Genomic DNA, 21,529 nt, shown 5'->3' with positions numbered 1-21,529 from the left:
GTCACCTTTAGAGGTAAATTTTTCCCTCTTCACTCCCATCTCCCCAGAAGTTGCCCCACTTTCCTCCTAACGAGAGAGGAAAAATGGGTGAGATAAATAGCTTTTGGCCCTTACTACTCAATGGGAGTGGGGAACTTAAATGGGGCTTCCCATCAACCCATTTCCCCATCGGCTCAATTGGTTCTTGAACCAGTACTTTTTCTCCTTGCTCTTTTCTATCTTTATGAGGTCTGCATATTCCTAATTTGTGTCTTATTGTCTGAGAGGGAGGAACTCAGCTGGAAGCAGCTAATAGAGGACAAAAGAGTTCAGATTGGATGGGAAGAAGTTCAGAAGACCACACACTGTAACTGGGTGTTACACAAAACTGCTGTGCCAGTCATGAGAAAGAAGGAAAGAAACTGCCTGTAAACTGTAAAACATACTACAGAAAAAAAAAAAAAAAGAGAGAGAGATAGAACTCATACTGAAAGAAAATTTATTCTAGGAAATAGAATATTCCCCAGAACAAATGCCCTGTACTCTAAAAGAAATTAAGGAGAAAATGAATCAATGGAAAAGAAGTCGAAGACAAATAAGACAATACAACAAGATAGAAAGGAAACTGGAGCTAAGGAGAGAAGTTTCATAAATTAGAAACAGCAAAGAACAAAATACAAAGCTAAAAATTGAATTGCTGACATAGGGAAAGCTTGAGATAATTTAGTCAAGTACTTATGGAGCATCAACTGTATATGCCAGACATTGTTCTGGCACAGTGGTGGGAAAAAAAGACAAATTTCCTCTCCTTGTGGAGCTTATGTTCTAGTTGGGGTTGGAGACATGGGGTGGCATGTAATGATAAGTGCTGTGAAGAAAACTAAGGCAGGATGGAGGGCAAAGAGTGAGAGAGGTTATCAGGTTTCCTATGGTCGTGGTAATGCCTCTGATAAGGCGATATATTTTTTTTTCTCTTTTTTAAAAATTTTAATTTATCAATATACAATGTAGTTGATTTTCATTTCCTTTTACCAATTTCTCCTTTTTCTCTCTCCTTCCCTCCCTCCCATCAACATCATATCTGTTCACTTGTCTTAACAAGTTCAAGGAATTGTGATTATTGTCTCCCCCACCCCATTTATTTGTATATTTATTTATTTTTATTTGCTCCCACACATAAGTGAGAACATGTGGTATTTCTCTTTCTGTGATGGCGATATTTGATCAAAGAGAAAATCACAATGAATGCAGATGGCAAAGATAGAGATGGAGGGTGGACAAGGTTGATTCAACATAAAGAAAACTGGTAGGAAGAGAAGGCTATAATTGGTAGAGGGAAAAAAAAAATCAAAGATAAGATAATCATATCATGTTCCAGAAAATTTTGAAAAAGAATGGGCAACATTGAAGGACATCTAGGAGAAGTTGCTCGAAAAAGTTCAAGCCAAGAAAAAAGGAAAAAACTAAGTCATTTTCTTGTACTCAACTTCTCCACATCAGTTCAATATTGTACAAATAAATGTGACCTAAGATTTTTTTTCCAACTAGTTATAAAGGCAAGTGAAGAATTCTTAAATGTGCAAGGAATCAAGAATCGTGACAACTCTGAACCTTTTTTTCCTTTTCTTTCTTTATTTTTATTAAATTTTTATTGAATCAAAATTGATTATACATATTTTGGGGGTTCAACACTGAGCTATGTTGATCAAATCAATATTACTAGCATATATATTGTTACAAATCGTAATTATTCTTTATTCCCATTGTCCAATCCCTCTCCGTCCCCTTTTCCCTTCCCCTCCCCCCTCTAATTACCCTAGATTTCTTCTCTCCCTCTGAAAGAATTATGGTTACTCTGTTGATTTGCTGCCCAAATGATCTATCCAATGCTGAGAGGCATGATCAGGTCTCCCAATACAATCATAGAGCAGATGTCTCTTCTGTAACTCTGAAATGGGCTTTGTAGAGAGAGACATCCTCCTTTCATTATTTCTGCTGGTGACTCTCCTTGTGTCAAGGCACTCCAGTGGCTGGCAGACCATCTGTGTGGTGGTTGTGGCGTCTAGCCGCCTTTGCGGCAGCCATGGATATCGTGGTGGCTGTGGTGGGCCACCCACCTGGAGGAGATGATTTTGGCATGCTCCTTGGTGCTGGCAGTGTGCCTGGTTGTGGAGAGTGTCCAATCCCCGACTCCATACCCCGAGTTCTCGGGCGGGCCCCAAGGTGCTGATGTGGTGAGCCTGGTTGCAGGAGGGGGGTCTGGTCCCCTTCTCCATGCCCCAGGTCCCAAGGCAGGCCCTGAGGCATTGGCGAGGTGTGCCTGGTTGCAGGAGGGGTGTCTGGTCCCCAGATCCATACCCAGGGACTCTGGGTGGGTCCCAAGGTGCTGGCACGGTGTGTCTGGTTGTGGGAGGGTTGTCTGGTCCCCTTATCCATGCCCCGGGTCCCCAGGTGGGCGCTGAGGTGCTGACATGGTGTGCCTGGTTGCGAGAAGGGTGTCTGGTCCCCTTCTCCATGCCCCAGGTCCCTGGGTGGGACCTGAGGCACTGGTGAGGTGTGCCTGGTTGTGGGAGGGGTGTCCTGTCCCCTTCTCCATGCCCCAGATCTCTGGGCAGGCCCCAAGGTGCTGGTGCGTTGTGCCTGGTTGTCGGAGGGGGGCTCAGTTCCCTTCTCCATGCCCCAGGTCCTCAGGTGGGCCCTGGGGTGCTGGCATGGTGTGCCTGGTTGCGGGAGGGGTGTCCTGTCCCCTTCTCTGTGCCCTGGATCTCTGGGTGGACCCCAAGGTGCTGGTGCAGTATGCCTGGTTGTGGGAGGGGTGTCCTGTCCCCTTCTCCATGCCCCGGGTCCCCAGGTGGGCTCCGGAGTGCTGGCATGTGTGCCTGGTTGCTGGAGGGGTGTCCGGTCCCCTTCTCCATGCCCTAGGTCCCTGGGCAGGCCCTGAGGCACTGGTATGGTGAGTCTGGTTGTGGGAAGGGGGGTCCGGTCCCCGGCTCCATACCCCAGAACCCTGGGTGGGCCCCAAGGTGCTGGTTGTGTGAGTGGTTGTGGGTGGGGGTCCTGCCCCTGGCTCCATGCCTCATGTCCCATGGTGATCCCCAAGGCATTGCTAGTTTGCCTGGGCTGGAACCAACTTTTTGTCCTATGCTTACTTCTAACATGGAGGATCTTCCTGTGGGAACCAGTACTTGAGCTGTGTGGTTGAGTAAATTGCTGCTTTGCTACTGTTTCCCTAGGAAGGCTTTTTGTGCAGCTCAGGGTTTAATTGTTGACCTTATAGGTACTTCCAGCTCTCCAGGTATTCAGTGCACCTGGGATGTGTAGAAACTACGATCTGGGCCTGAGTTTTTTCATCAAATTGTACCCCATGCAATTCTGCATTCCCGACCAGTCTCCTCTGAGTGGTCCTGTACTGATTGGAAGGCAGATTGGCTGTCCTTGCTGTGTCCCAGTGTTCTCCTGGTGGGCCCGTCTCCCCCACTACCCGTGCTCCAAACACTTCCCATGGGATGGGCCCTGTACCAGTCCCTTGCGATGACTCACCGGCTTCTGAATGGCTCCCCTTTTTCAGCTGTTCTGGCTCCTCGCTCCTGCGTGTGTCCATGGGAACGCTGTCGGTGGTCTTGCTGTCCTGGGGGCCACCAAAGTCCTCTTCTCCCCTGTCACCTCCAAGTAACTCCATCCGAAGGGCACAGCTGCAGCTTCTGTCAGCTCCTGCTCCATGTGTTCCAGCATTAAAGTGGCCACAGCCCAAAACACTGAGAGCAGTTTTTTCTTTCTCTCATTGTGGTTTCTCCTGCCTTCATGAGTTCCATAGGTCTCTCCTCCTCTTCCCCTGAGCTCCAGTGGCCCCAGATTGGCTGATGTTACATTTTTATAGTTGTAAATTGTTGATTTGTGGGAGAGAGTGATGCTGGGGATCGTCTATTTCGCCATCTTCTCTGAACCTTTCTTGAAAATAAATTTGGCAATGCAGTCAACCAAGAGAATCAATGTGAAGCGTATAATAATTAAGACATAATACATAAGAACTATTTATGAACCGTGACTCCATTAAAATATAAAATTAATAGTAAACAGCAATGAGATTTACAGTTTCAGAAAAGAATGTGGAGATCACTTGAAAGATAAACTTTACAATTTAAAATAGTATAACTGATGGACTAGGACAAAAATCCTAGAGCTTGTTGACAACAAAATAGGGGCTGAGAAGGAAATATAAGGGAGCTAAATTCCTTGTCTTTCACAGCAAGAAGTTAATATTCACTTCATTTTTTAAAGTTAATAAATCAAGAAATAAAGTTTCTTAAAATTTACTGCTCAAATACAAAAGTAATTTTAAATTACCAGAAGAGTGGTGGGGGGTGGGGGGGTCGTCAGAAAATTGGCCATATATCTGAAGATAAAAAACAAAAGAGGAATCTCCAGATCCAGTATAACTGGGACTCTCCACTTTTAACAACATTGAACTAAAGGTTTTTTAAAAAAACTGTTAATCTGTCTACATACAAAACAAAACAGCACTGTGGCAGAAACTGCTATCTGTCCACTGAAGTCTATATTCTACTTCCATGCCCCAGAACGATAGCTGGGCATGTGGCTGCTCAGATATACCATACGTTCCCTTGTGACTGATGTGCTTGGGTGGAATTTGAACACAACTCGTGAGTGCCACCAGTAGGTCTGGCCCAGAAACCTTCCTGCTTGCTTCCCTGTGCTCTTACCCCATTCCTGTAGGCTGGAATGACAGTGAACAAGGTGAAGGTGTTGAAGATGGCCAAACTGCTTCAGTCTAGGTTCCTAACTGTGGGGCAGGGTCTCTATCCTCTCCCTTGACCCCACTGCCTACTGGGACACCACTCACTGACAGCTGAGCCAGGGTTCTGTCAGGAGACAGAAACTATCCCAGTTATTTGGACAGAAAGAATTTAAAGAATTCTTTAACTGATATAAAGTACTAAAACAGTGTGTGTGTGTGAACCATGACATTTGTTTAGGGGCAGGGAGGCAAGTGTCTGTTTGTTGTAGGACTTTAAGTACTATAAGTATCAAAATATATAAAGCAAGTGCCTGATGGGCCGAGCCCGTGGCGCACTTGGGAGAGTGCGGCGCTGGGAGCGCAGCGACGCTCCTGCCGCGGGTTTGGATCCTATATAGGAATGGCCGGTGCACTCATTGGCTGAGTGCCAGTCACGAAAAAGACAAAATAAATAAATAAATAAATAAATAAATAAATAAAGCAAGTGCCTGAAAATGCAAGGAGAAACAAAAACATAGTCAGAGAGACTTCATCTAACTTACCTGTGACAAATGAAATCTACAAACATAAATAATATAGAGCATGGGAATAATATAAACCCATATATATATTTAATTCCATATCCAAAGATTCCATTTAATCCCATATCCACATTATACCTTCGATTTCCTATGAAACAATTCTTGAAACTGACCATATTTAGGGTGCCAAAAGAAGCTTCCATGCACTTCAAAATTAGATATAGTATAGTTTGCCTTCCCCCAAGTCAAACAAAAGAAAAAAACCTACAGTTTAATAACTAAAATAGAAAAGAAAAACCCAACCTCTAGGAAATTTTGAAATTCCTGTTGAAATTGAAACCGAAACTGAAAATCTAAAATAGTTAGTCTATAATCCAATTATGACACATAAAATGGCGAAAGCCATATTCAGAAAAAAGTTCATAGCTTTAATTTAGTACCAAACAAGACAGAATGGAAATAAGTGACCTATACTAGTTTCAAGAAACTTAAAAATTACAACAAAATAAACATAAGGAAAACAAAAATGAAAATGATAAAGTGAAGCAAATTAATCAATATAATAACAACATTCAAGATCTGGGGTTTTCCCCCAGCTTTATTAAGGTATAATTGACAAATAAAATTTTATATATTTATAATATACAATGTGATGTTTTGGTATATGTATACATTGTGAAATTATTAAATCAAGCAAATTAACATAGTCATCTTTTTTTTGTAGTGAGACATTTAAGATCTACTCCCTTAGTAGTGTTCACATATACAGTAGATTATTAACTTTATCACCAAGAGCTGGTTTTTGGAAGAAAACGTTAGATAGCTACACCACCAGTTAGCCTAATTGAGTAATAAGGAGGCTAATAGGCACTGGGCTTAGTGCTTTAAGTATAGTAGTTTTACTTTATGAGCTAAGAACTATTATTATCCTCATTTTATATATGAGGATACTGAGGCACAGAGTTCAAGCATCTTTCTCAGGGTCCCACAAATAGTCGACGACTGAACAGTCAGATTCCAGATCACAAAATTAAAACTCAAAAAAAGGAAGTTACCACATATGCAGAAGGAATTTTAGATTTAAATGATACATATTAATATTTTCTCAAACTTGTAACAAGACCGGTTCAAAGATGCTTCATGAAGAAACAAGCTCATCTATTTTTCAAGATTTGAGAAATCTGGGGTAGGGTTGGGGGAATCTCCTGCTGTCGCCTAGCCCGTGTCACTTAACAACAGCTCTGGTTCCTCTGTGATGTGTAAGGTATCTCGTGGACAGCAGCATGGGGACACGAGGGAGCACTTCTATGAGGGAGCTGGAAACCTTGCAGGTCTGAGAGAAGTACATCACTCAGGAACCTGGCTTAATCCTCCTTCCTTGCAAAAAGATTACCTGAGTCCTATCTGACAGAAATGGTGGGTCCCAGTTCCATTTTGCTGAAAGCACTGAAGGGTACCAAATAAACACGAAAGTTCACAGCATGAGTGTCTTTTACTCTCGTTTTGAGCCCACAATAGAATGAAGAAACTCAATAACATCAGTCACTCACCATCAAGTGCCCACCCTACCGTGTTCCCATGTTTGGTAGAGAAGTACAGTGAGAGGTGGATGATTAACTCTCCCATCTTGTGTGATCGGTACAGTGAACTAAAGGGGCAGCTTTAAGTGGCAATTTTGGTTCAAATACCAGCTTAGCCACTGGTAAAGATGATGGGTTCAGAAGTAGTTTGGATCGTTTTTGTGTTTGTTTCCTGAGCCCGAGAGTGGGTGCCGTAATCAGAAATCTTTCATGCAACATGCACTTCTGGCTCTTCAGATTCAATTGTTTTTTGAAGGAGACATTGCAAATTATGAAAGCACAGCTCATGACCTAGAAGTTTGGCAGCACAATCATTTCCCTTCTGGTCAACTTCATGCAAGATTCTACATTGAAAAGAAGCACGATGAATCCAAGCAGAAATGAAATGTGTTGCATCTGATTTTTTCTGCCAGTTCCTTATCCTGAAAAAAAAAAAAAAAAATGGATGATTCTCCAGCCTTTGAAATCATTAATCTGCCCTCGATTAAAGAGATTCAGTTTAATTTTAAGATATTTTTCTGGTTTTGTTTTGTTCAGTTTGTTTATTGACCTATGTTAAAGGACAAAAGGTTATTCACCCTTTTAGTATTCACAATTCCCTGACTTGTAAGTTTACTTTACCCCAATTTAGAGGTTGAAGATTGCCAATTTCATTCTTGTGGTCAATATTAATTAATGTTCACCTTGCACATATCCATTTTCTGGTCTCAAGCTTAGAATTGTGGGAAAGGACAAAAACTGGGAATCTGAGAATTTGGTTTCAGGCTCTGGATCTCCCATTTTCTGGATGTTGTGGACCCGCTTGACAAATCGCTCATGCTCTCTGAACCTCAGTTTTCTTATCCTTTAAGTGAAGGAGTTGGGCTAGATTTTTGCAAAGGTCCCTTTCATCTCTACCATTTTATCAATTCATCTTCCATTTATGTGACTCTGGGCATTCCCTCTCCTTTAAACATTTGTCTTTCAAAGAGCTCCTCCATTCTCTTGCCTGAACTCTCACCTCTATTCTGATAACTACTAAATACACACACACACACACACACACACACACACATTCGTATGTATATATATATATATCCATCCTGTGTCTCTATGTGCTCACTGGGAATTTTCACTTATCTGTCCTACTGTCTTTCATCAAACCTCTTTCTTATCCAAATTATGTGGAACTTCCTTACTTTTCCAATACACACAGTTCTTGATTCAAGATCTCTTCTCTGTAACATCCCCATCACCCCCAAACCTGCAGTCCTATTTAATAGCCCTCTTCATCAGTTGCCAAGACCCATTGTCTTCTTACTTCTGTCTTCAGAATCTGCCATCCCACTCTGTTCCCACTGCCAGGACCCTGATTGCCTTATTTCTCTGTAAGTGCCCACTTGATATCTGGCCTGAACCAAGAGAAGTTTCCCCAGGAGGAAGCTGGGACGGCTCATCTGCCTGTCTCATTGTCTGTAATCGCAAAATCACAAACAGGACAAAAAGAGAACGTGGTTTAGGACTCAACTCTCAGCCCAGGAGGAAGGATGGCTGCTACCCCAGGAGGAGACTGAAAAACCAGAAGCCATGGGCCCAGAGAGGCTTCTAATGGGACCCTACCCAGAGGCTGAGACACCTTGCCACAGTGTTCAATAGGAGTTTTGGCTCTACCTCTGCTAAGTTCTTTGCGTGATTTATCTCATTTAGCTCTAACACCAATTCTGTGAGGAAGGCACTGCTATTCCTCCCATTTTACAAATGAGGAGACAGGGTAGCTGAGAGGTTAAACAGACTGTGCAAAGGTCAGAGGCAGAGTTAGGGTTAGAACCAAGGTCTGCATGATTCCAAATCTGAACTCTTAACTCACTACACTAATTTGCCTTACCTTTTTAACTAGCTAGTTTTGGTTTATTTTATTTTGTAACCACCTATATTCTTTTATATATTTTTTTAAATGACAATAATGGCTAAGAAAAAGCAAGTCTGGAATAGTGTCCTCCTTGGTGAAGGGAGAATTCCCTTTGTAAACAAAGAAGAATGGTAATTTTCATTTCTCTAGCTTTGGCTTCTGCTCCATTGCATTCTTTCAGCTTCCTTAAGGATAGCTCTCCTAGAACCTTGGAAACCTGGTTGGGGGGTTATCTCTTGGGAAAGTTCTTCCCTGGGTCATAATTCCCATGGCATAGTATATTTGATTGAAAGGAACAGTAGGCCTTGCAAACATCTCCCCCTATCCAGAACTTAACACCTTTTTAGATCCATGGTTTTAAAACAAAACCCAGGATTTGGTTCAAACCATGCAGTACGTATGCCACGAGCAGGAGGAGATAAGATGGGGGCTTTCCAGGCTGTGCCCAGTACCAATCCTGGTGAGGACCCACATGGAGCTGAAATCCCCAAGAGACACTGCAGAGGGGTCAGGGAGGTGGGCAGCAGAGACTGTAGGCAGGCCCTAGAAGGATCCAGGGCTGCCCTCATGCAGAATGGTTCTTTAGAACCCAGAGATCCAGTGCCTAACAACTCAGGCCTGTCTGGAAGTGCTCTTCTTCTATGGGGAAAGCATCTTTTATTTTCACATTAGAGTCCAGGATATACTGCACCACCTCCCTGTCCCCAGTCTCTCCAGTGCTCATTAAAAAGGACAGTGACCTGGACTGGGTTGTCAAGATATTTTTCTTGCTGCCTTAGGAGAGAAATGATGCTATTGAGTCTAAAATCCTTGAAGGAAGTTGTAATCAAACAGTAGGACTGCTTCCACATTGTCACTTCTGTTAATAATATGCTTCTTCCCCTTCCCTCTCATACCCTAAATATCCTTTTGGAGTCCTTTGTTTATCCTGGTTCCTCTGCTGGCAAGGGATGAGAAGATCACTTTCTGTCTCTTAGGGAATCTATGCCACTGCCAAGTACTATACCCTCTGCCCATCCATTTTTAGGACTCAAGTCTCACTCTCTGTCCCTTCCATCCACTGCAGCAGAATTAAATGTCTATAAACACCTTGTTCATCTTGTAAATAAGCCTTCAATGGCTCACTCTTGTCTGCCTCTGAGTCAGTCCAGGCTATTTAGTCTTTGGGGTGGCCTGTTAGCTTATTTGGTTAGAGCACGGTGCTAACACCAAGGTCAAGGGTTCAGATCCGGCTAGCTGCCAAAAAACAAGACAAAATAAAACAAAACCGGAATGTTTACAGTCTTCAAACAAAGACATAGATGTGGTCTCCTTGTCTGAAATGCATTTCTAATCCTCTGCCTTATTCAGTTCTTCCTTCTTTATGTCCCCTCATCTTCTGGGACTCTGTCTCTCTCTTGGTTGACCCAGATACCATGGAATTCCACACAATTACAGACTTCAGACAATTCTCTGATGAATTCATTATTTCATGAGTCAATGTTTTCTTTAGATGAAGTGTAAGTCTTCTGAGGCCCAGGACTCAATGAAGGCTAAATAAATTAGGTGTATCCTCCACCCATCACAGTGCTGAACATGTATTAGAAGCTAATAGACGGTCCCCGGTGCCACTCTCTCCCACAAATCAACCAATTTACAACTATAAAAATGTAACATCAGCTGAGCTGGGGCCGCTGTAGCTCGGGGGAAGAAGAGATCTACGGAGTTCATGAAGGCAGGAGAAACCATGATGAGAGAAAGAAAAAACTGCTCTGAGAGTGGCCACTTTAAGGCTCGGGCTGCAGTGCACGGAGCAGGAGCCAGCAGAAGCCGCAGCTGTGCCCTTCAGATGGAGTTACTTGGAGGTGGCAGGAGAGAAGAGGGCCTTGGCAGCCCCCAGGACAGCAGGACCACTAATAGGGTTCCTGTGGGCCCACGCAGGAGTGAGGAGCCAGAATAACTGAAAAAAGGGAGCCATTCAGAGGCCAGTGAGTCATCACAAGGGACCGGCACAGGGCCCATCCCATGGGAAGTGTTTGGAGCATGGGCGGTGGGGGAGATGGGCCCACCGGGAGAACACTGGGACACAGCAAGGACAGCTGACCTGCCCCCCAATCAGCACAGGACCACTCAGAAGACACAGGTCAGGAATGCAGAATTGCATGGGGTGCAGTTTGATGAAAAAACTCAGGCCCAGATCAGAGTATCTACACAACCCACATCCACAGGGTCTCTGGAGAGCCGGAAGTACCTAAAAGTCAACCATTAAACCCTGAGCTGCACAAAAAGCCTTCCCTAGGGAAACAGCAGCAAAGCAGCAATTTAGCTCAACCACGCAGCTCAAGTACTGGTTCCCACAGGAAGTTCCCCCATTTTAGAAGTAAGCAAAGGACAAAAAATTAGTTCTGGCCCAGGCATGCCACCAGCGCCTTGGGGCCTGTCTGGGAACCAGAGCCTTGGAGCCAGGGACCAGCCCCCACTCCCACATCCAGGCACACCATGCTAGCGCCTCGGGGCCCACCTGGAGACCCGAGGCATGGAAAAGGGGACTGGACCCCCCTCCCACAACCAGGCACACAGCATCAGTGCCTCGGTGCTTACCCAGAGACCCAAGGCATTGAGAAGGTGACCAGATCCCACTCACACATCCAGTCACACTGCCAGTGCCTCAGAACCCTGCCCGGGGACCCAAGTCATGGAGAAGGGGACTGGACCCCACTCCCACAACCAGGCACACCATGCCAGTGCATTGGGGCCTGCCCGGTGACCCGAGGCATGGACCTGAGGACCGGACCCCCATCTCACAACCAGGCACACTGCACCAGTGCCTTGGGGCCCCACCTGGGGACCTGGGGCATGGAGAAGGGGACCGGACCCCCCCCTCCCACAACCAGGCACACCATGACAGCACCTCAGGGCCCGCCCAGTGACCTGAGATATGGAGCCGGGAGCAGACACATCCTACAACCAGGCACACCGCCAGCACCAAGGAGCATGCCAAAAACATCACCTCCACGTGGGTGGCCTGCCACAGCCTTCACCATAACCATGGCTGCCGCAAAAGTGGCTAGATGCCACAACCAACACGCAGATGGTCCGCCAACCACTGGAGTGCATTGACACAAGGAGAGTCACCAGCAGAGATAAAGAAAAGAAGAGGACGTCTCTCTCCACAAAGCCCATTTTAGAGTGACAGAAGAAGCATCTACTCTATATTAATATTGGGGGACCTGATCATACCTCTCAGCATTGGACAGATCATCTAGGCAACAAATCAACAGAGTAACCATTATTCTTTCAGGAGAGAAGAAATCTAGGGTTATCAGTGGTGGAATGGGGGAAAGAGGCGGGTGGGGTGAGATTGGACAAGGGGCATAAAGAATAATTACGATTTGTAACAATATATATGTTGGTAATATTGATTTGATCAACATATCTCAATGTTGAACCCCCAAAATATGTATAATCAATTTTGATTCAATAAAAAAAATTAAAATTAAAACAAAAAAGAGAATGGGAAATAAATATTTAATATGAATGGGGATTCCCCAAAGGGAGATAATAATTGTCTGGTTGTCTGAAAATAGAAAGGGACTAAAGGGCTGTTTTGGCAGTTTTATGTATGATTATGCAGTGAGAGTTAGAGAAATTCAGTAAACCCATCCATGTTTATCTCATCTAGAAAATGGAAGGTAAAAAAAAGTGTAAGCTTTATGTTTATGAGAACAGTTGATGAATAACTTTAGTCATTTGAAAGCAAAAGCTGAGAATTCCAAATATACTTTGCAAAAAATAGCTTTAGAGTCACATTCCATAGCTGGAAGATTTTACGCAAATAATACAGGTGATTCTTCAACTTCTATTGAACGGAGAAGTGAATAACTAGAACTAGTAGAGTCAGCAGTTAGTTAAGTGGGTGTCTCAAATGCATCAAGGACTGTGCCATTAATTTTCTGTTGTCGAGGCAGAGGATGATCCTAGCACAATTCCTTCTTTTGGCCTGGTGCCCCATAACCTTGATAGGAGTTTAGTTGGCAGCTGTTTGGTTAAAATACTAGTGAGATTTTCCTTAGATTCTTTAACTGAGAAGAAACCCAACTCAAAGCTCCCATACAGGCCAGAGGTCTACATGGATCTTGGAAAAATCCTTCTGACATTAATAATTTACGAAAATATTAGTCACCTCTTCAAAGACATTTCACAGGCACCATCCCCTTTTGTCCTCACAACCATCGAGTGCCTGCTCTGGGGCCTTGGTGGTTCCCTTCCTCCTAGACCAGGAACCCAATGCCCAGCTCAGTCCTGTCCCCTGCCTGACCACTTTGGAGCTGCATCAAAGGCCATTCCACTTGAACTCTCTGGGCCAAAGTGTGTCCGATGGTGGATGGGGGATGGGAGAGATGAGACAGCTGCTTGCTCATAGTTTGGGCTTGAGGCTTCATGAATTCTGTAAGCCAGAAGGGCCAGGGAGTCTGTTGCCACTATTTTCAGGGCCTATCTTGTTGCCTATGGGAAAATATGTCTTGGAGTGACCGAAGCACCACCTCTCTGGAGGGATGTGGTACTTCTGACCTGCATTTTGTTGCTTATTGTCACTCAGGTGGCCTGTTCATGGGGCTTGACCATTTATTATCATGCTGAGAAGGTGAAGGCTAGAGTATCTGAACTCTGAAGAGCAGGAGATATGGAGAAAGAGTGTTTTGATGTGTGAATTATAAACTGAGGTCTCAGCTGTGCATGGAAAAGTATTTAGACAAGAGGTAGAAGTTCTCTATCTATGAGGTTCCTGGATGCCTCTGATTTCCTGTTTCCAAAGCATGTGTTTAATATGTGAAAGAGAGAGAGAGTTGTGCTTGGTGGGGGGGTGGGGGGCAAAGAGAAGACCTCGTATCCCACTCCCAGTGGCAAGATGAATAGCAAATGATGCCCAGTGAGGCTTTTTGAGAAGGTCCCCGCTTCCCATGTGGCATGGGTTCATTCCTGGCTGTAGCTAAAACCAGGGTTTGCTTCAGGATCCACAAGGCAGAAGGTTTCCCTTCCAACTAAGGCCAAACCCTGCAGCTATGCTGGGATCTCACCCACTCACTCCTGTCTTCCCAGGCACCTTACCCATCAGTCATCTCTCTTTTCTGTTCTTCACTTGACCCTTCCTATTAATGTTAAAATGTGCTCATATCTCTCCCATTTTAAAATAAACCTACCTCCCTTACCCCACATGGCCCTTCATCCACAATATCTTTCTCCTCCCATTTATAGCCAAGTATCCCAGAAGACATGTCTGCACCTGTTCTCTCCATTTTTTCACCACCTGCTCTGTCACCAATAATTTTTATGTCACCAAGTCTAGAGTACATTCTTTTAGGCCTCATCTCTCAGCAGTGTTTAACAAATATCCTCTCCCTCCTTAAAACATCATCTTCCCTTGGCCTCCAGCTCACCACATTCTCCTGTCATACCTCCTCCTCCTTCCCGGAGGCTCTTTCTCAGCCTCTCTTTCCAGCTTAGTTTTTTCTACCTCCAATTAAAATGTTGGAGTTCCCCTTGGCTTTGCCTAGGGCCCCCTTTTCTGCTCTGTGATCTCACCTGCTTTTGAGACAGCAATGCCCAGTGTACAACAGTGACTCCTACATTTGTATTTTTCGCCCAGATCTTGCCTTTAACATCAGACTCACAGTCAACTCCCTACTTGACAGCTCAGTCAATAGCATTTCATTGTCAATATATCCAATATTGAATTCATGATGATCTCTCTCCCAACTCCAAAAATCCTGGTTTTCTTCCAGTTTTCTTTCCGTAACCCATATACCCAGCTGCGGAGGCAGCAGATTTGAGATTCATCAGTCTCACAATGGGGTCTTTCAATTCTGTTCCTAATAAATCCTGAATCAACTTGCTGATCTCATTTCCACTGCCACCACCCTGACTGAGGCCACTGTGGTGTCATAGCTGCACTTCTGTGATGGTTCCTAACTGGTCTTCCTACTTTCACTCCAGCCTCCCTCCAATCCATTCTCCAGCCATCAGCAGGAGACAGTCTTTTGAAATGAAAATTTGAGTATGGGGCATGGGGATGAACAGGGGCTTAAGACTCTTAAGTCAATACAAATTTTATTTTGAATTTTATACTAGAACAATACAAAACCCATTGTTCTAATATAAAATTTAAAATCCTTTTCTCAGTTCCTCAGATTCACCACAACTCCTCACTTCACTTATCAGCACATGAGCTCAAATGTTATTTTTTTTATTTATTTTTATTTTTTTGTCTTTTTCGTGACCGGCACCCAGCCAGTGAGTGCACTGGCCATTCCTATATAGGATCCGAACCCGCGGCGGGAACGTCGCCGCGCTCCCAGTGCAGCACTCTCCCCAGTGCAGCACTCTCCCGAGTGCGCCACGGGCTCGGCCCAAATGTTATTTCAGAAGGGAGCCTTCCTGGAGCCCCCAAACCAGAGAGCTCACATTACATGCTTCATTCTTTCAGAGAAGTTGAAGCAATGATCACTATTTTAACTCAATAACTGTGTAATTGATTAGGTCCCTAATTCATTAACCTTTTACGTTAATGAAAATGTTCTAACATTGATTATGGTGATAGTTTAACACCTCCATTAATATATGAAAAGCCAGTGAATTGTATACTTTAAATGGGTGAATTATCTCAACAAATGTCTTTAAAAAAAAAAAAAGACAGACTTACACTAGAATGAAAGCTCTAGAACAGGCAGAAAACTTGTCTGTCTTGTTTATCATTGAGTACCTAGCATGCAACATGGTGCCTTGCACTTGGTGTGTGCCTAAATACTGGTCAAATGGTGGTAAAGAGGGCAAGTAAATGACAAAGCTGAACTTCCGGTGGGCCCGGCCTTGTAAATGTTTTGTTTTTTTCTCAGATTTAAGAAAGAAAGGCTGGCTTTGATGTATTCCACCCTATTATTTTAGTTCCTTTTATGTAAATGCCCTTAGACTTCTGTCATGCTGCAGAGGAAGCAGTGACTTTAAATCTAGGGGTTCCAAACCCATCAGAGCCCTGGAATTTTCTTGTTTCCCCTCTGAAAGCCATCCTCTTGCAGCACTGGGTCAGCTCTATACCTGCAGATATAGCCAGATGATATCAAGTGACACAGTCCTCACAATGAGAACAATCAGAGGTCTAAGCACAACTCCATTTCACAGAGTTATTACATAACTATGATTCCTAGGGGAAGTGAATGAGCGGTGGCAAGTGGACAGCTGACTTATTATTACAATGTCCATTTTAAGTTTACGCCTCGTGAACAGTTTCCTTGTTGTTTGGCTCAGCTCCACAGAGGTACCACATATCTGTGTCACCACTGATGAAATTCTGTAACCCATAGGAATCAGTTAGGCATGGAGGGAGCTGTATGAGAGAATTCAACCTGAACGTACCCCCTTCTTTCTACTGAGCATTGACCTTTATTTAGTTTAGAATTACTCTAAAGAGAACCAAACACAATCGATGTGTTTGGCCCTGTTTGGTTTCATCTCCTTCCACTTTCCTTTCTGGATCAATGACTCGAGATGAAACGACATGTGCTCCAGTGAGCATCATAACTGGAAAAGCTGCCTTGTTTTTGTGTTCCCTGGGTGTGCATGTGGCAGCCTAGGGCAACATCAGAACAGAAGTGTAAGAATGGTAGGTAAGTGGACTTCAGAAGGAAAGTCGAATTCCATTCTCGTCTTTATGGCAGACTCCTCTTTCCCAAGCAGAGAAGTCACTCTGGCTTTGAGATTACTGACTATGCACAGGTTGCTTGAGGCATTATTATAAAGGCTTTCAACTGATGCCATTTGTTGCTTGTTTATGTAAGATATTCATGAGGCTGGCTGCGGTTTGCAGTTCTAGATAAAAATATCAATGAATACATGTAAATGGCTCTGGGGAGTGAAAACTAGAATCCCTGGTTTTTGCTGGAAAGCAACATCCTACAAATTACTTTTGTCAAGTGCCAGCCAGGAGCACAGGGGTGGCTGGAGGTTCAGGGGGGGCTCTGATCCAAATGCATGCAGATTTCTCCACAAAACATTGCCAGATTGGCCTATTTCCACCTGTACTTGCCTGATTGCTACAAGATTTTTAAATAATTATTTCTAGATTTTTAATTGTGGCAGTGAGTATCCTGAAAAATTCATTCATTCATTCATTCAAAAATATTGATGGAGCACTATTCTAGGATCTAGGGATCTAGTAGTGAATGAGACAGGCAAGGTCTCTGTTCTCAAGGGGTTTATATTCTAGTGTGGAGACAGAACAATAAACAGGTAAAGAAATAAGTAATGTCAGAGATTGATGATAAAAACCAAAACAACAAAAACAGAGCAGTGTTTAGAGAGTTATATAGGGAACAAGGGATATTTTACAAAAGGTGGGTCAGGAAAGATTTTATGAGCAGGTAACATTTGAACTGAATAATGGTAAGGAACCAGCCATGCTTTGAAAGATGAGCAGTCCAGGAGGGGAGAGCTGTAAATGCAAATGTCCTGAGGCAGAAAGAATTTTGAGCTGCCGAGCTGGAGTGAACAAAGGAGACTGGGTGGATGTGAGTTTGGAGGGTGAGGCAGGAGCTAGATCAGGTGGGAACCCTGAAGGCCTTGGCTAGAGGTTTGACTTTTAGTCTAAATGCAGTGGGAAAACATGGGGTGGGGGTTTAAGTGGGGGTGTGGGGAGTGGGGAGGGGTCCACATGAATGCCTTCAAGTGGGAAAGAAGAACTTGGAGGACTCATTGCAGGGTTGGAAAACAAGAGGGACAGCTCCTGGTAAGGCCTTAGCTGATGGGATTTGTACAGCATCTTAGCCAAGTGCCAGAGTCACTAGTTCTCAGTAAACCCAGTTAGCCACTTAGCCTTTAATTTGAGACTATCTTTAAGAAAAGGCAACTAAAAATCATATGTGCCCTTGGCAGCATATTTAGCCGGTGCCCTCCATCCTTTCCAATTTGTTGTGGCTCCTTATATTGAAATTTTGAACTCAAGTGCCATTTCTTTTTAATGAAGAGTCTCTGGCCTTAATTAAGGTGACTTGGCCATATTTAGAGAGTTAGCTTTCTGCCTTTAAAACTGCTGTCACTGAACTGCTGTGTGTCTGAAGCCAGCCAGCCACCCCCAAGAGCTGCTTTTCTCAATGCCTCTCTATCAGGGCACAGGCAGGTGCCTAAGGGCTTCCAAGGGACCTCTTGTCGAAGTGCGGGCCAAGGCTCTCCTGCGACATTTGTCATGGTCCTTAGAGGCAGAGAATTGCCATTTATTCATATCATCATCTGCTTTTGGAATCCAGTCCAAACATCATTTGCTCAAAGTGAGCTAAATTGTAATTTTTTTCTGCTGATTGTAGATAAGAGATCAGAGCATTTCTAAAACATACCCCTCTTTTCCAGGGGAGGAGTGAAAATTCTGACACAAAAAATGGCAGCAACCAACCATCACGATGTTTTTCCTGTGATGCGCAGGAACAAATATGTTCTTTACAAATAAGGGTTATCGTCTGGGTCATAGTAGAGTGTGGGAGGCAAAAATGACTTTGTGATGAATTTTGGTTCTACTTTATTCTCTGCCTACTTGCGATTTCAACTCCCACTAGTGTTTTCTGGTAAGCTAATACTGAATTATAGCATTCTTCTCTTTAGCAAGGTCTCTTGACAGCTAGAACCAAGGTAATAATAATGGGGGGCGGGAGGAGGAAATAGATCTTTAAACAGCTTTACATTTGTGATCGATGGAGAAAGTAGGGCATGGGATTAGCTTTGAGTGAAGCCCAAGGATAGGGCTGGGTAATAGGACTGATGATTTTAAAATCTATTCTGCGCATTTAAAAAAGCTAATCATCAAAGTGCTCTTGTAATAGTCCCTCAGGAGCAAGACATAATTCTGCCTATTGTTTAAGGAAGCAGCAAGGTGGCTTTGGTGGCTAAACAACACCTCTGGACAAGGAGCTGGGCACAGGAGGAAAGGATAAGGTCCCAGATGAAAGAACAGTAAAAACGTATTTTCATTTCAATATTAAAAATAAACAGAAGCTTTTTTATTATACTTACTATACTTACTTTGTATATGCTTATCTGTTTAGAAATTAAAGTGGAATCTCTTTTGAATGTACAGATAAATTAGTCATTGATAAAATTAAATGCTTCTTCTAATTCCATCAGCTGTCTTTCATAAAGCCCACTTCTGTCAGTGAATGGTCTGCAATCTACTATCATCTCACAGGGCTGAGAAGTATCTCTCTCTTTTTATTTCCCAGAGAACTTTGGTTTGAGGCTGAAAAGGCGCTCTCTGGGCCGAGCCCGTGGTGCACTCGGGAGAGTGCGGCGCTGGGAGCGCAGCGGTGCTCCCGCCCCGGGTTCGGATCCTATATAGGGATGGCCGGTGCACTCACTGGCTGAGCGCGGTGCGGCCGGTCACAAAAAAGACAAAAAAAAAAAAAAAAAAAAAAGAGTTGGAAACTTACAGCCCACGTTTGGTAATGAACAGAACAACCAGACAGAAGATCAATAAGGAAAATATGGAGTTGAACAACATTGTAAACCAACTTGACTGACTGACATATATAGAGCATACCAGCCCAAATCAATATAATAAACATTAAAAAAAAAAAAAAAATGAAAAGGCGCTCTCTGGAGATGGGTCTTTCCCAGCTAAGGAAAGCAAATGATGCTTTACCAGGGTTTGAGAGCCCCTAGAGCCTCTCTTCCCAGAAAGATTTCCTCATCCAGCTGTCTACTGGGGTACATTTTTCACCTTAGTAGCCCTTTGGCTTGAAGCCATCATCTTGAGGTGATTCTTGTTAAATGCACACAATAGGCTAATGTACCAAACCGTGTAACCACATTGACATGGATTAATCATATAGGCCATGTAAAGGTAGGGCCCTAGGGTAGTTTTCCTCTTTCCACTTTCATTACTTCTCTTCATTTCCTTTGGTCTTGACTGCTCCAAGTATGTCTTCTCACCACTTTTCAAACCTGAGTTTTATTTTTTCAGTCCTGCTCCCCTATAAGCATTGTATTCAATAAAGTTCCTCCTCTGCTCAGAAACTTTTTTTGATTCCCCATTGTCTACAGAATAAAGTCCAGACTTCTTAAACTGTATCTTGGGGAAAGTTTCAAATCTGTACTCTGCAAGGGACCAGCACTCTGCTCATGGGAGAGCCACGCAGACTCTTTCATCCAGAAGCAGAGCAAAGGTGCTTTCAAGGTGACACATTCCTGTGCATATGGAGATGGCCATGCTGCAGATGCCAGAGAATGTTTATTTCATTTTCCCATGTCACAGTCTTTAGATTTGTTGAAATGTCAGTCTTTATGAACACACCCTAGTTTCTCTATGTATTTACCCATTTGCAGCTAAATTCTGGAGAGCATAGGAAGAGAATGGGCCAACACATTACAGTGACTCTCTGCCACTGCTTGACCTTCCTTTCTGTAAAATAGGGAAAACAATACTTAGCACTGTGACTTGCTGTGAGGTAACGTACATGAAAGTGACACTCCATCAGATCTGGTCCCAACATTGCAGCATTATTCCTCTCTCCATCCCTCTGGTGGGTGTGTCTTACATCTATGTGCTCAGCAGTACCTAGAAGGGTGCCTTGTATGTTGGAAGTTCTCACTTCTCTGCTGGAGGCCAAAGTGCAGTGAAATTTCACCCCAGCCTACCTATCATCCAGTTTTATTTGCTGTCAAGGATCCACCTGACTATGGGTTTTGTCCTTTAGTTGTTGTCTTTAAGGTTTGTAGACTCTTAGGTCTGGGAAGGACTTCGAAAGATTCTTGCGAGCTGTCATATCTCTAAAAAAATCAGTCCTATTTTTCATGCCTTCACTAGAGGAGATTCCCCTTTATTTGGGCACACTCCAGTGTTTAATTTCCTAAGCAGAAAGTGCTTTGTTCCTCTATATCTGTGTAGCCTGCAGTCCTAATACCACCCCTGACCTTAGCTGTGTAACATTATTGTAGTTAGCTAACTTTCCCAAGCCATGCTTGTTTCACTTGTAAAATGATGGGAGAAGCATAAGGTGGTTCCCAATCTCCATTTCCCAGGTCTGGGTTTATTTGTACCTTGTTTGTGTCTCAGTGGAAATGAACGACACACTGACAACAATCCTTTCTGTAAAAACCCTAAATGTATCTACCACATAACCTTTCACTGAGCCAAAGTGGGCAATGGCACCCCCATATAGATGAAAGTGAATCTCTGAGTTTCGTGGTTTTGCTAGTAGCAGTTGTGGGGCCGTAGGTGTGAGCAGGTGCTAACATGGCACTGTCCTTTGGGGAAAGGGCTGTAGCAAGCACATGCCACCTTTGCATGGTTTTCTTTGTGCCTCTCATGGTCTTGCTTTCACACTTAGGCCCTTTAATGTCTTGTCATCTAAGTCAACATAGAATATAGAACGTGGAACAACAACAATGACGACAGAACCCTGGAAAATCACCACCTTTGTAGAGCATCCTCAATCTCTTTCCCCTCCCCCACTCCCCGCTATTCTTCTGGATGGCACTAGAAGGTTCCTTTGCTCCTGGTTCAGCTATGTCTTGTGTCCTCGTGAAGGCTTTCAGATCCAGTCTGACCTCTTTCATCTCCACACTGGGCGTGAATCGTGCTGCTTTTACATTTTGGCAGTGGTCTATGTATAAGTCTTTTTTCTTATTCCTAGTTGCTTGTCTAACTATTTAAAACATTTTCTATGCTCCTTCTGGTTTGGGAAACCTTGAACTGATAAAGATGTCACCATACTAACAGGATACTGGTCTTTTATGCACTTTGCTGTAGGATGTTGTCTTTCCCTGAGGTCCTTCTCTCCCAGTTTTG

The sequence above is a fragment of the Cynocephalus volans genome, chromosome 10 (assembly GCF_027409185.1).
Source record: "Cynocephalus volans isolate mCynVol1 chromosome 10, mCynVol1.pri, whole genome shotgun sequence".
Classification (NCBI taxonomy): domain Eukaryota; kingdom Metazoa; phylum Chordata; class Mammalia; order Dermoptera; family Cynocephalidae; genus Cynocephalus; species Cynocephalus volans.
The sequence above is the reverse complement of the archived record's forward strand: the minus strand, read 5'-3'. Positions refer to the sequence as shown.